Raw genomic sequence first — 14,799 nt, 5'->3', positions numbered from 1 at the left:
ACTGAAGATGGGGAGGAGTGTCCAAGAGACTGAAAATAGGGATCAAGGATGGAAAGGCCACCACCACCTAAACTTCATTGTTGTTATCTAGGAGAACCAAACATTTAAGCTAGATTAATGTTCACAGTTCCACTAGCTGCACCCTCTCTCCACATATATCTCCAGCACCGATGCCTGCCTCTCAGGACAGTGTATCATTTCACTGTACTGTAGATGTCAAACTAGTTTGAATTCAACCTTGCTCCCTAACAAAATTGACCTGCAAGAGCCAGCTGACAGGCAGTTATTTCATTGCCTCATGAAAGATGGCCCTATTCTGTGCCATTCATGTCCAATTTCTCACAAAAAGTAAAATGTGCTTCTCTAAATTCTGTGTTCAACATTTTGAAATGCTGTATCAGGGAGAACAAAGCCTGGAGGAAGAAAGAATGATTATCGGAAAGAATGCTGATATCTCTATACATGTCCAGCAATTTAAGGGAAGGATACAAGACTTAGCCAATTAGCCAGATACTGGAATTTATGTGGTTTTTGGGAACCTGGTGATTCCCAGCATATAAATGCGACTGAACTGTGTTTCTGAACCTTGCTTCAACATATAGATTTCCACAGTGGTAGAGGTTAGAGTGTAAGACCTTAGCCTCACAGTGTTAGCCAGAGCCAGGTCAAACACCATTCTTCCCAGAAAGGGGCAAAAGTTGAAGGAATAATTCATAATGGATAATCACAAAGTCCTCATTTTCTGCTCTTAAAACTAAAGGGGTTTTTCTTGAATTTGTTGTTGAATCCTGTTTGCCAAATAATTTGCGAAAATATTATCCGTTCCTCAGGAAAGTTCCCATGCCATATAATAAGAAGAGAGGAGTAGACAGGATGACTCCCATCTCCCAATTAACACAGGGGATCGTGAGCCTTTGACTCACCCTCAGTTATCTCCTTCCCCCATAAAATCCAAACTCTGGATAGCTGTGAAACCTCATGATGTGAGCCACGTTAAAAAGACAATATACCACAGAAAGAGGGGTGAGGGAGTGAAGACAAGATTAGCAATTATTACACAAAGCTAGGTGAACTCCTCAAAGATTGCCATCCATCCTAAGCTAGAGAAGCACCTGACTGTCCCTGCACAAATGTCTCCTCAGGACCTCCAACAGATCCACTTATTCAGAAGGGCTGAGATCTTCCACTTGTCAGATGTTCTTTTGTTCATGGCTTATCAAAAGATACTTCCAATATGAAGGTTGTAAGAAATCCAATACAGTTACCATCTCAGGTTAGAATATACTTGCACATTCATTTCACTGGGGAAATAGGGCAAATGCTTTGCTTACTCTAAACCTCACCCCACCTCAGGATCCCAGAGTGCAGTATAAAAAGTGGATCAAATTGCTCTCTCAGATACACCAATAAAATGAGCTCCTGACCTATACTGGTATAACTGAGTACAATTAGGGACTGCTTCATCCAGTCCTGATCTGCAGTCACCTCTGGAAAGAAATATAGCAGCTATTAAACTAGAGACAAAGGTAGATTCCCCCTCTTATCTTTAGGCCTTCTAACCTATTTCAGTTTTCACACTACTGAACCACTTTCAGGAGGTTGATTTGTCTTGCAGACCCCAGCTTTTACCTCACTTAAAAACCACTTGCTTACAAAATCTGACATAATGCAAAAGTGGCACAGCACATTATTACTGAAAAATCACAGAAGAAGTAAAGCTGAACATACGTCAGTCTGACCTGCACTAATTACTCAGTTCTCTCCACCTCGCCAAGTACGCACTCAGTGGCTATTTTCCCAGTACTGCACATGCTCACATAAACCCAAGGAGTGCCTCAAAGGTATGTAGCATATTTTGGCTATGTCTTGCTCATTAAATCATTAAGTGTGTGTGAGACTGCATGTATGCCCATGACATCGGGGCTAGGATAAAGAACAACCTCCAGCCCTCTTCCTAATCTCCCAGTAAGTAAAAGAGAATTCACACTGGCACTGCAGCCCCAAGACCCCCATTTCAAGGCATATCTGCAGCACAGGCGGACCTTTGCTGGAATCAGCTCCCCCTACAGAAAGCCCTGGTCCAGAGGGTGTTCTCTGGCAGGCCCATGCTTTGGCAATTTTGCACCCTGCAAGGGGCCATAGGGGTCATTGCTACAGTGCCACGAGTTAGGACAGCTCTCACAGCTGCACTACTCCGCGCTATACCAGCCCCTTCACCCTAGAATAGAAGAGGTGCTAGCTGCTTCTTCTCTGCCCTTACACAGGGATGAATCGGGCTCATTATCTTGCACTTCTACAAAAGCAAAGGGTTCTTTTTGCAGGTCACAATGAGAGGCAAACCACAAGGTCACTTCTGGCAACAAGCAAGGGTGACAAATTGAACTCACACTAGGGAATCTCTTTCTAGTTTCAGGCAGCCATTAAAACACACTTAAGAAAATCATGAAGGTGGGCTGGGGGAAGGATCTAGACACAAATGAAAGACAGTCCTCCACTCTCCCTTTTAATAAAAGAGAGCCTTCTTCCTTCACTCTTCACTAATGAGAGCAATGCTACTTTCAAGAGAGAAAAAAAGACAGGTCATTGAGCCATCTGGAAGGATTTCAGAACTTGAGTACTTTACATCTGGGACCATAAATAAAAATGGATTTTCCATTTCTGGATCATGCAATCAAACTACATGAACAGCTACCGTTGCATGCAAAAACGGAACAATGAATCGGATTTAATAGCCAAACTATTTACTTCACATTTTTAATAATGATTGGTCAAGACTGAATTGTGGGTGCAAACATTAGGAGTTAGGTGACTAAATACCAGTGTGTGCCTGCAAGTCATGGAGGAAAAACAACTTTCTACCCCATCAGTGAACTGAAAATGCAATAAAAATAGGGCCACAATCAATTGCGGGCACACAACTGACCCAGAGTAGCTCAGGCCCACTTCCTGTAACTCAAGTGTCAATACATGGAATTTCTAGTGCAGTTGTCAGCATGGCATACTATAGCAGAGAGCCATTTAGCACAGTTAGTAGGATTCAGCTATACCACTCGAGAGAAAAATACCCACTCCAGAGACAGAGACAGCAACAGTCAAGTTTCTCACCTGGTTGCTTAGAAACATGAGCCTGCTGTTATACTGGCTAAACCCTAATGTTTACTCAAGCAAAAAATTCCTATTGACTTCAATGGGATTTTTTCCCCAACTACGTACTAAGTAAGGACTTCAGGAATTGCTCTTCAGTTATTCTGCACTTAGATCTCAGCTCTAATTCCCCAAAGCCTTTTGTAATTAATACTGTTCTGTTATCTAAGGCCACGTCTACAGTACAGAGCTTACAGCGGCAGAGAGCTGCTCTGCTGTAAGATCTCAGATGTAGCCGCTCTATGCTGATGGGAGAGCGCTCTCTCATCGACGTAATTAAGCCACCCCCAACGATCGGCGGGAGCTATGTTGGCGGCTACATCAGCGTTTCTGTCGGCGTAGCTTATGTTGCTCAAGGGGTGTTTCTTTCACACCCCGGAGAGATGTAAGTTATACCGAAAAAAGTGCTAGTGTAGACCTAGCCTAAGGCTGCAATTTTTAAAACCGCCTGGGGATTCGAACATTCATTTCCCACTATTTCCATAGGAATTAGGTATCCAAATCCCTTAGACCTAAACATCTTTTCCCACATCCTCTTAACCACAAAATAGCTAGCCTTTCTTAATATACCTAGCTACTGAATGAGGCTCTGGATCACTGGTACTTTTAATTGGAGAAGTGGGGATCCTCCATAGATTGCTTCCTTCCCACCTCTGTTCCAAAGCAGAGACACTGTAAAGATTCAAAACCTTACTTCTGCACAAGTGGGAACAAACTTTTGCTCTTGAAACCCGAAAACAGCCCCAGCCCTAGTCTTGTGTAACAAGCACACTAACTGACCAGAGAAGATGTCCATTAAGACAATGTGCCAGTTAATAGAATATTTTAAATTAAAAAGGCAAGGGAGGTTAGGTGGTGGAGATGGAAAATACAGCTTGAAATTAAAAGGGACTAACAGATATAAAAATAAAAATATGAGGACTTTAAGATTATGCAAAGCTCAGATCACATCTCTAGCCACATCTCTGCGTGTTTTGGAGTGGGGGAACACTTCTTTAAAAGTCACGTGACATCTTTAATAGGCTATTCACATCTTTATCATTTGTTTCTAGTCTTGGTGGTTGTCTCTTTCGAGTGATTTCACAGAGCTGCCAGATCTCACTCCAACTTGCTGACGCATCTATCAAACCTAGGCCTGTCTCTGGGAATGAAGCAGTATGCCCCCAGTTCTCTAGCAGTCAGATCTCTTTATGCTGGCTCAGCTGATTTGAACAAAGCCAGAGCGGCAAGGGAAGCAGAGAAATTACACAGTAGGTAGAACAGGACTGTGCTCTGAATGCAGGGTTTTGGTTCTTGTTTTCTGCACTCCCATAAAAAGCATTACTGATTATGGTTGGCCATACCACATATCATATACTGCTTCAATCGATCATTGGACAGCCCCTGGATCAAACAGCTTTGACTCTATGAAGATTTGGACAACAGGGTGGCATGTAAACAGTTCCTGACAGAATTACCATTACTCTATATTTAGTAACACTGCCTATCTCAGGCATTTCTAATCACTGTAGTGTAGCAGTTCTCCAGCATTCACACAGTGCAGACTACATCTTACTAGAGAAATTAAGTCAGGAACACATCCCCTGCATTTTATGAACTCCTGGGCTGCTTCTCATTGACAACTATAATTGCTGAAGATTCTACAGCGATTTCTTATATTAAAACATTCTAGGGAAACATTTAATGTATATTTAACCTCTTTTAATGCAGTTTAGCACCTGGAAACAAGGAGGGGCCAGAACCATGTAACCAGCCAGCTTTCCGCAGGCCTGCAAAGCACAGGTGAAGAACATCTTCCATTGCATCTAGGCATCACTGGTAATGCCAATAATAACCACTGCAGGCTCATGTGCCCATGTTCCCTTTTACTATTAGGATTGAGTGAAACTCAGAGGTTTCCATTCGTGACAACCTTCTTTCCCATTCCAAAAAGGAAAAGGAGTACTTGTGGCACTTTAGAGACTAAGGTGCCACAAGTACTCCTTTTCTTTTTGCGAATACAGACTAACATGGCTGTTACTCTGTTTCCCATTCCAATTTACTTTGGGTTTGCATCCCCCTGAGTGTTGCTTTGAGTTGAATCTTCAGATAGTTCCAAAAATTCAGGGCAAAACTCCTTATATGTTGTCTGGTTTGGGGCTGAAATCAACTTCTTTAATAAAATCAACAAGTTTCACACTGCCACTATAAATTGGCACAGATTCTCCTGAAACTCAGCCTACACTGGTTTGACGGGCTGCTGATCACCTGTGAACCCACCACTGAACCAGGTCTGAATTTCAGAACAGGCAGGAAATCAAAAGTCTCATGCCACGACATGAATGGAGTTGGAGGTGTGTGGCACTTTGCAGAATCAGGCCCCTGATTTCAAATCAGTGGGGTATGAGGACCTAGCACCTTGCGGGATCATGTCCGAGAATCCTACCACTTTACAGAACAGATATTGGTTGGGGGTTTTGAGTTTCATGTGGAAAAAAGACTAACCCTTTCCCCTCATTTCTAATAAACTACAGATAAATGTGCCTGGAAATCATGGTCCTCACACTTAGCTACAGCTGGAGCTGTGTGGAAGTCAGCAGAGATTAATTTGGTCAGAAGCATTAAAGCAACACACACATACTTCTGATGAAGTGGGCCTAGCTACTGAATGCTTCCACTCATTGCTACAGCCATGAAACAGCAGGTGTTAGTTGTTAAAAGTCTCCAGCTGAAAAACAACCAAGAACAATGGCTCTAAGAGGAGCCCTTTCCCTTCATTTAAGATTTAACCAATGCTCTGCCTACTGTTCACAATTCAGAGTTCTCTCTCGTATGTTCACACAAACACACAAGTCAGATTTTCCCTTGTGTATAAGAGGGTCCAAAGATTACACTACATTAAAGTGAGTAGAACTCATGGGACATGGGCCTTTATTAGATTAAATGCTCTGGATTATGCATTGCAAGACGTGAGAGTGTTCCAAGGATAGCTGAGAGGACCCAATTCAGTATTTTCTACTCTTGGGTTTTGGGCCCAACCCTCCGCTCTACAGCCTTCCTGGCCCTCTATCTCCCAAGCATCTCCAAAAATTGAACCAACTGCTTCTAGATTTAAATGTTCTGTTCTATCTCCTGATTTAATGCTTAGGACACTAGTTAGAGCCCAACAGTGGGATCAGGTGAAGTACCAGACATTTTGTTTGTGCTTGTATCCCATATATATTTAACTTATGACGTTGGGGACAATAACTTCTTAACGGATGCAACCGCAAGAAATACATCGCTCCAGAATGCAATACAAGCGTATCATGCCTGGAAGTCATGCCCAATTGGTGGGGATGTGGGGAAGCTGTATCTAGGATTCCTGTTTTCAGGTCTGCATATGGAGCTATACAATGAGAGACTAGAGGAGAGAGAGAGAAGGGCTAGATGGACTGAGCACAGGGCTGAGGGCCAGGAGCTTCCAAATTCTAATCCCAGCTATTACTGACTCAGTCTATCACTCAGTCTCTCTGTGCTTCGGTTTCTCTACCTTTAAAATGGGGATAATATCAAACTCTCAGTTGGAGGTATAGGTAATCCAGAGGTCCAATCCTGTGCAGAACATTTCCTGGCTGGTTTCTAGTGCTGTCGACTCCTGCTGAAATCACTGGGACTTCCCAGCTGATGCTTAACACTCAGAAGATTGGGCTTAAAAGGGTCAAGAAATATTTAGTGCTTCTACACATGCACCCAGCCCTACAAGCTTTTGTTCTTTAATGGGACTCATCCAGTGCAGCTCAGCTCCCACATTAAGAATGTTACAAAGAGCCCAAATGCCTCATCTCAGCATTCTGTGTCCTTTGTTCTTGGGCCTACATGAGTGCTTAGCTTCGCTGGTCCCCTGTTCTGCTCTCCTCTGTTTCCCTTCCTCCACACACTACATTTCATACCAGCATTTATAGGTCTATACTTTTTGAACTCCAAAACATCTGCCACCAAATTATTTCTCTCTCTTGGTTCATTGAGCAGAGATTCTGCATCACTGAACTAGAGAGTTTATCCACTGACAACAGGCTTGTCATCTCAGTGCCAGCCTCTCTCAGCTAAAGCCTGCACATGTGAGGGGAAAGACACACAGCATTCAGCAAAGGAGCCAGGAATGCTTCTTATGATAAATTAAGAGGATTTCCCTCCTCTTCACCTGAACTGAAAAACTTAAGACAGATATTTGATATAGTACATGGCCCATTAAACTGAGCCAACTGCTAAATCACAGCGGAACACCTATAGCACGAACACTGATGTGCAAGTTGCATATGCAACAAATTGGATAGGGTATACGCTGTCACAAGGAATAATCAATCAATCAATCAAGAATGTCTGGTCACTCATTTTGAGCCAGGTGGAAGCTTTCTGACTAAGCGGTATACAAACCTGACATCCAAACACACTTAACCCTTGCTCTCTTGGTAGAGTAATGGACATGCAGGTAATGCTTTTAAGTGTCCATTTACCAACATAAATTACAGCTAAACAATCCAAAGTGCCGGTGACATCCACATAAATGCAAAATAAATTAATTATGATGAGCGCTATTACAATGAACAGCAAATGCATTCAAAATGGCAGGACATTTAAAAAGCAATGTGTTGCTGGATTTCATATCAATAAAAGTGATAGAGGACATGGGTGTAACACATAAATTAAAGGGAGACTTGCATAATGGCGAACTGCCATTTCAAAGGCTCTAAGGAGATACAAGTGCACATGCTCTTAACACTTTCCTGTAAAAGGATTGCTGCTGTTCCCTAATATTGGTCTTTTTCCATCTCTATCTGAGCTGATTTGGTCTTCTAGAGAGCGTCTTCTCTGGCCACTGCAGGTTATTGACTACAGTACATTTACTAGTACATAGTATATTTACTACAGTACATTTACTAGTGCTTTAGCCCAGCGCTTCTCAACCAGTGGTACACATACCCCTGGGGATAATCAGAGCTCTTCCAAGAGATACATGAACTCATCTAGATGTTTGCCTAGTTTTACAACAGGCTACAGAAAAAGCACTAGCGAAGTCAGTACAAACTAAAATTTCATTCAGTCAATGACTTGTTTATACTGCTCTACATACTATACACTGAAATGGAAGTATAATATTTATATTCCAATTGATTTATTTTATATTTATATGGTTACAAATAAGAAAGTAAGCTTTTTTTTTCAGTAATAGTGTGCTGTGACTTTTGTAAAAAAAGTAGTTTGTAAGTGAGGTGAAACTTGGGGGTACACAAGACAAATCAGACTCCTGAAAGGGGTATAATAGACTGGAAAGGTCGAGTGCCACTGCTTTAGCCAACTTAGTTTCAGGTTCCTGAAGAGGACCTTTTACAACTTCCCTTAGGGAACTACTCCACAGTCTGTCAAAACTGCTGGGTAGAAAAAAAAAAAATCCTGATATTCAGCCTAAATTTACCTTCTTAATTTGTTCAAAAACCAGGACAAAAATTGGGTCTTCTACAAACCATTTACATCTCAATTCCAGTGTTGCACTAGATTAGTAAACAGAAAGTCAAGATATTTATCGGAGGTAGGCGAGCGGCACCAGAGTGAGGCCTTGGCTGAAATGTAGCTCAGAGAGCATGCAAACCTAACCCTAAACTTCCCTCGATGGGCATCTCTTCAGTTGAGCACTGATGTACATCAGCAAGGCACAGAGGGTGTGAAACTTGCACTACTGCACCTTTGATTTTCACCAGCACTAAAGTTACTTTAAAATCAAAATAAAAACCTGAAAGTGAGCAATTGCTAGGGCTTACCCCCCTCCCCCCCCCCGGCAGAAATGTGAGAGATGTATGGCTTTGAGAATCTGTGTGTTTATTTCACACACCATTTGGGTGTCCCAGAGGCAGACCCCACTATCTTAGGCTATTCACCAAGAAATGGCAAAATGAAAAGCCCAAAACATTCAGTTTTTGTCTGTAATGAAGAAAGAAATGAGCACTGTCCAGAATCACCATCTTTGGTTCTGTGTCAGCTGCCTGCCCCCCAGCTCCCTCCCATGCTGTGGGCAGAAACAAGTTTGTCAGCCATCCAGCCCACAGAGTGGAATGCAGACAAATATTTTAATCACAATTTCTTCAGCAACATGCAATTTTGTCCAAATCATTCTGCCAGAAAATGTTTTGTTCAAGTTTATGCACTTCCCTCCCTCCCTTGAATCAAAGATACAAGAAAACACAAAGACACCCCCACTCCTACACAACAAATGGCTATGCACTCCCAGTCTAAGCAGGGAAATACAGCCCACTGACAGAACATTCAACCACCGAAGTAAATGGATGCAATGCCACTGGAATCAGTGGGGTTTCAGTGCTTACAAACTCTAGCATTGATTTTAGTCCATTGATTTTTTACCACAAGGAACATGCAGTCACCCTTTCTGTGAATCTCCTCAAGTTTGCAAGAGAGCAAGATCCACAATAATCCACAGTTTAGGAGGCTTGCTGGACCTCATTTGTGTGGCTTTAGGTAGAAAACTTCTGGTTTTAACACTGACAAAAATCTCACTTGTGTTATCTACTTACATTTTAAGATCTGGCTCTGCATAGAAAAAGAGCTAGAAAGACTTTTTTGTTTTTTAAATGAAAGCTTAGCTTATAACACTGGCAATTTTATTTGAAAATTTAACTAAATAATTTGGTCCTAGGCACTAGGGGAAATTTTCAAGAGCTTCTAAGGACTTGTCTACACCAACATTTAGTTGTGGCAAGCTGGGGGTGTGAATCTACCTTGCATTAGGCTGCCAGGGACTAACTTTCCATGTGGACCATACTGACACAGACCAACAGTTAACACGCTTTGATCTAGTCTGCTTTGAAATGGAACTACGTCAACATAAACTAACAAACTGTTAATGTGCACCAACAGGGTCCACAGGGATGGCTAGTCCACGGGAGGCTACTGAGAGGTAGAGTCATATCCCAGTTTGCCACAAACTAAATATTTATGTATAGGGTGACCAGATGTCCTGATTTTATAGGGACAGTCCTGATATTTGGGACTTTTTTTTTAATATGGGCTCCTATTACCCCCTACTCAGCCTGATTTTTCACACTTGGTCACCCTATTTATATATAAAAGCTCTAAGTGATTAAGGCCCAACTTTTTAATGGTATTTAGGCACTGCTCCACTCAGAGTTGCAACACCCAGCTAACTTAAGTTCCTCAGAGCTGAAGTCACTTTTGAAAATGAACTTAGGCTCTTAAGTCACTTAGGTGTGCCTGAAATTTTTACTTTCAATCTCAGTGAAGAGCCATTGCGTAAGATCCCTCTCTTTCCAAAGGTTTGCTATTGCTGCAGAGAACTAACGCGTATAAGAAGACATATTGAACAGCTCGTCTTTCAGGGTCACAAGCATGTTCTGCCCGATTCACTTCAAAACATTTTTGTAGAAAAATTTCACTACTGATTTTGAAACCAATACATCTGTGGATTTTAGAGAGGGAACCAAAAATCTTACCGTGGAAACTCAGTTGTAACCTTCAGAGGGACCACTGTTGCTTAATATTGCCAACAATTGCTATTGTAGAATTTATCCAAACCAAGGTGTTGACGTTTTTTGGAAGCCAGCAGGCAAGCAAGGATCAGCTCAGAACAACTCAACCTATCTCATACTTTTAATACCTCCTCATGCCCAGCTCCCTGCTAGTATCCCAATGGATTAGGAGAATCTGAAACTAATTGACCTTCAGCTCAGCCTGGACACAGAGGGGTAACCTCAGTCTCACTAAGAAATGCCATAGGATTCCAACTCAGCCTATATTGCAGAATTCTAGCTTTGGAACTCTCAACGTCCGTGCATCAGCTTTTGGAGGCCGAGACAGAATTCTAAGAAGCTGCTGCATCTTTGAGAGATACATTTCTCTTTTCCTTCAAAAGCATTCTCTTTCCTAGCACCATCCTCATTACTCAGGGAAAATGGAGTGAATTAACAGCAGCCAACAGAATAGGAGCACAAAGTGCCTGGGCTGTACCACAGGCAAACTGGAGGGCTGGATATACCAGTAAAGCCTTTTATGCTTTTGGGCCAAGTAGGCATCCTATAGCAAGCATCCTTCAGTCCTGAGAGATCATGAGTACATGCCCCTGAGAGGTAAAGAATTTACTCAATTGGTTTTATGGCTGCCGCAGCTGCGCCTGAAGAGACCCACTTGAGAGAGATAATCTCTGCTGCATTCCTGAGCAGGTTGGGCCAAACTGCTAAAGAAAATATATTCAAAAGCAAAGACCGACACACCAAAATAAATCAGGGCTGGGAGTTTTGCTATGGACTTCAGTTGGATGCAAAGTTAGGTTGGCAAAGAGTGCTTTAAAAAATCCCACCCTCAAAATGAAGGTCCCTCTTACGGTCTTATGGCACATTCATCACCATTATAAACAAGTACCTATTTACCCTACATTTCCCCTTATGGTCCATCTAATTTTAAAGAGAAAGCAAAGAAATGAAACATTCTTGGCCAAGCTACAGCCATCCAAATGGCTGCCTCATTTCATACCCTTACGATGCCATTTGTCACGACAGTGATCCCCTTATTTCGTCACATATGAATAGACAGTAAAACCCCATTATTACTTTTGTTTAGCAATGACCACAAGTGACCGGCAACATACAAGACTCAAAAAGACAGACAGCCACCTCCTAAAAAGGACCAAAATGGAGAGGGCAAGAGACACTGTGAAAGCCGAAAGAGGGCGTACCTTTAAGGAGGAGACGGGAGCTGAGGTGCTCGGGCCCAATCAATCCATGGCCTAACTACAGGCAGGGGGAAATTAGTGCCAGCTCTGTTGGTGGACTTCTGTAAAGTATTCACCTTTCCCTTAGGAATTAGGCCCAGTCCACCAAGCTACCTCAGATGCTACCACACAGCTATCATCTGGTAACAACTTTTTATCACTATCAGTCTAGTTGGATCTGATCAGGCTGGATTGGAACAGCTGACTGAGAAGAACAGCTGCTTAATTAAGTCTTCAGATCAAGACTAGGAGGCTTTCTGGAAGAGGTGCTTTAATCAAACCAGTTACTGGGCTCAGTACAGGAGTAACTGAAATGCTATAGCCTGTATTACACAGGAGGGCAGACTAGATGATCCAGTGGTCCCTTCTGACCTTTAATCTATGTATTGCCCATTGTCAAACCCATGCATTTCCCCCAATTAATTTTTTTCTTACTGCAATCCCACATGGCCACTACACACTTTTTACTTTAAGGCAATTTTGCCCTACACACACAAGCAGAGTTAGCTGGTAATAATATTGAAATCATGTTACAGCATATAAAGTGCTCCACCATTTATTGAAAAGCTGGAGTAATGTTTACATCATTCAAACTAAAAAGAATTGTTCAATTTTTTTTGGTTACTTACTAAAGTGGAACTTTATCTCTGCAAACACAGAGTCCCACTTGGCTTATCTATTTGGAAAATGCTATTGTGTTGTTACCTACTGTTTGGCACTGAAGAGAAAGTAGAGATTTTTTAAAAAGTTATACATATAAATAATGTAGAGAGAGCAGAAACTGAGCAGGTATGAAATCTGAGATTTGGGCTAGTGAGTACTGAAAAATGACCCTGGCTACACATGCCCTTTTGAATTCAGCTAGGATTTCCTAGCCATCAGTCTTCCATTCTCAGTTGTGTTAGCAAAGAAATGACTCATGGACACATCATCATTGGAATTTCCAACTCTGAATCCTGGCAAAAAGAAAAAAAGTGAGCATAATGCATTTGGGGACAAAAATGGATTCTCTATAATCTTCCCTTCACAATGGTTTAAATTTCCTGTTTCTAGCTCTGCAGAGACATGATATTACATATAAAATATCACAGCTTTTCAAGTTTGTTCAGTACAGAAGAACTCTCATACCCAGAGCTGAATCTTACTGACCTTGGGCCTTGAATAAGGGGATGTTTGGGGAAAAAGAGGATCTCTCAGGCAAGCAACCTCAATATTGATGCAATATTGATGTTAAGAGATACCTACAACTCTGTTTGTATCCATGATGCCTGAAGAATATAACACAAGCCTATGGTTTTGGTTATTTATTTTATTATTTAAAGAAATTCCAAGAGGTTTCTGCTTTCTGTCACCAGGGCCAAGCCAAATATCAGGCAAGATAACACCTCTGGCCACAAAACCATGTTTGTTATACTCAAGTGTGTTAACACAAGCTCTAAAAATGCAGCTTTCATAACTTTTATTGTGTTTTATGTTTCTATTTTCTTTTATGCTAGGTTTTGAAAATGGACATAAGCATTGTTTGTTGTGCTTTGTGTAGCATGTTTAAGGGACGTCTTTAGTTGCAAACTGTAAATATTCTACAAATGGCAAGTCGTAAACGAAAGGACCATTTTGGTCAAAAAGGCAAACCAATGACATGATTGTGTTCTCAGAGAAGAGACTAGTCTGGTATAGCTATGCATTTCAAGAAAACAAACAATCTTTGTAAGATATTTATTTTTAGAAAGCATTCTGATTTCAAAAGAATATAAGAATGCTCTGTTTTAGAACAAAGAGGAATGTACAGATGTGCTGTCAGAGTAAAGACTAAGTCATAAAAGGAGGCTGTCTTTCTCCCCTCCTTCTTTCATAGAGAAAAAAAACTCCCCAGTTATAAAACTCCTAATGAAAGTAATTTCTTTTATAGGTACTCTAAACCTTCAAATGGTAAGAAAAACATTGATGGTTGGAAAATGTTTTACAGAAGATATTAGTAGCTTCCAGTTTATGTTTCCTCTCAATGGTGCAAACCTGGTTATTTAAATGTTTGCGAGGACAAGCCTCTTTTGAGATGTATATCTGCAAATATTTTATCTAAATGCAAAAGTTTCTAATGTAAAAACTTCCTTATATCGGTGAAATAAATACAGTAAAAGCTTTGTTATATGGCATATTAGGGAGAGGTATTTCCAGTAGGGATAAGGAGGTTTTAGTTCCGTTATACAAGGCACTGGTGAGACCTCATCTGGTTTATTGTGTGAAGTTCTGGTCTCCCATGTTTAAGAAGGATGAATTCAAACTGGAACAGGTACAGAGAAGGGCTACTAGGATGATCCGAGGAATGGAAAACTTGTCTTGTGAAAGGAGATTCAAGGAGCTTGGCTTGTTTAGCCTAACTAAAAGAAGGTTGAGGGGAGATATGATTGCTCTCTATAAATATATCAGAGGGATAAATACTGGAGAGGGAGAGGAATTATTTAAGCTCAATACCAATGTGGACACAAGAACAAATGGATATAAACTGGCCATCAGGAAGTTCAGACTTTAAATTAGACGAAGGTTTCTAACCATCAAGTGAAGTTTTGGAATAGCCTTCCAAGGGAAGCAGTGGGGGCAAAAGATCTATCTAGCTTTAAGATTAAACTCGATAAGTTTATGGAGGAGATGGTATGATGGGATAACATGATTTTGGTAATTAAGTGATCTTTAAATATTCACGGTAAATAGCCCTAATGGCCTGTGATGGGATGTTAGATGGGGTGGGATCTGAGTTACCCAGGAAAGAATTTTCTGTAGTATCTGGCTGGTGAATCTTGCCCATATGCTCAGGGTTTAGCTGATCGCCATATTTGGGGTCAGGAAGGAATTTTCCTCCAGGGCAGATTGGAAAGGCCCTGGAGGTTTTTCGCCTTCCTCTG

General features: G+C 41.4%; 1 protein-coding gene across 8 annotated transcripts in view; it reads right to left on the bottom strand.

Moving 5' to 3' along the window:
• Positions 1-14,799, bottom strand: part of TRIM44 (tripartite motif containing 44) — a 106,573-nt gene that overhangs the window by 25,675 nt on the left and 66,099 nt on the right. The window lies entirely within an intron of this gene.

Source organism: Caretta caretta, chromosome 6 (genome assembly GCF_965140235.1).
Source record: "Caretta caretta isolate rCarCar2 chromosome 6, rCarCar1.hap1, whole genome shotgun sequence".
Classification (NCBI taxonomy): Eukaryota; Metazoa; Chordata; order Testudines; family Cheloniidae; genus Caretta; species Caretta caretta.
Note: the sequence above shows the minus strand (reverse complement) of the source record. Positions and strands in the feature narration are given on the sequence as shown.